We start from the raw sequence: 1,616 nt of genomic DNA, 5'->3' as shown, positions 1-1,616 counted from the left end.
TCTCCTGGAGCTGAAAAACCCTCTGAACTCATCTAATTCTGGTCTTACGTGTGCCCCCGATTTTCTCCACTTCCCAATCAACACCCTGCTACTGCTGCTGTACGCATGATGTTCTTGGAATTCCTTCGCTCTAACTCACTGCACTCCTCATACCCTGCCTCAGGAGGTCCTCACTGAGATCTCGTGTCTTTTAATCCCAAGCTCGATGTCACAAGCATTATAATTTTATTAACTCTTGCACAGCAGAATTATGCTTTCTGTCATTTATTTAAATGATTTGGATGTGAACACAGGAGGTATGGTTAGTAAGTTTGCAGACGACTCCGAAATTGGAGGTTGTAGGGGACAGCGAAGGTGACCTCGGAGTACAGCGGGACCTCGATCAGACGGGCCGAGGGGCGGCAGATGGAGTTTAATTGAGATAAATGTGAGGGGCTGCACTTTGGGAAAGGCACATCAGGGCAGGACTTATACACTTAATGGTAAGGCCCTGGGGAGTGTTACTGAACAGAGAGACCTTGGGGGGCAGGTACAGAGCTCCCTGAAAGTGGAGTCGCAGGTAGACAGGGCAGTGAGGAAGGTGTTTGGTACGCTCGCCTTTATTGGTCAGTGCGTTGAGTAGAGGGAGTTGGGAGGGTCATGTTGTGGCTGTACAGGACATTGGTTAGGGCCACTTTTGGAATACTGCGTTCAATCCCGGTCTCCCTACTACAGGAAGGATGTTGTTAAACTGGAAAGGGATCAGAAAAGATTTACAGGGATTTTGGAGGGTTTGAGCTACAGGGAGAGGCTGGGGCTGTTTTCCCCGGAGTGTCGGAGGCTGAGGGGGTGACCTTATAGAGGTTTATAAAATCATGAGGGGCATGGACAGGGTGAATAGTGAAGGGTGGGGGGAGTCCAAAACTGGAGGGGCATAGGTTTAAGGTGAGAGGGGGAAAGGGACCTGAGGGGCAGCTTTTTCACACAGAGGGTGGTGCGTGCATGGAATGAGGAAGTGGTTTGGGGCTGGTACAGTGACAAATTTAATGGATGGGGACATGGATAGGAAGGGTTAGGGTGATAGGGTCCAAATGCTGGCAAATGGGACTCGATTAGTTTAGGATATGTGGGTCAGCACAGAGGAGATGGACCGAAGGGTCTGTTTCCATGCTGTACACCTCTATGACTCTATTAGGCAAAAATTGACCCTGAGGGCAGGTAAAGAGATATAGGTCTCAGTCAAAAAGGCAAGTTATAAGGAGCGCAGTGAGTTAGAGCGAGGGAATTCCAAAAAGTTAATGCATACAACAGCAGGGCTTTGAATGAGGAGTGTGTAAAATCGGGGGCACACACAAGGCCAGAATTAGATGTGTGTGGAGGTCATTTTAGTTCCAGGAGATTCAAGATAAAAGGGGGGAGAGGCTTGGGGAGATGTGAAAATCAGGGCGACAGTTTTAAAATGAAGGCATAACTGGTCAGCACAGGAAGGTAATGTTACAGCTGCATAAGGTGCTGGTGAGGCCACACTTCCAGTACTGTGTACAGTTTTGGCCTCCTTCCTTGAGAAAGGGCTCACTGGCACAGGAGGGGGTGCAGAGGAAGGCCGCTGGGTTGATTGCAGGGTTGAGGGGGTTGTC

Source organism: Stegostoma tigrinum, chromosome 40, assembly GCF_030684315.1.
Source record: "Stegostoma tigrinum isolate sSteTig4 chromosome 40, sSteTig4.hap1, whole genome shotgun sequence".
Taxonomy (NCBI): Eukaryota; Metazoa; Chordata; class Chondrichthyes; order Orectolobiformes; family Stegostomatidae; genus Stegostoma; species Stegostoma tigrinum.
Note: the sequence above shows the minus strand (reverse complement) of the source record.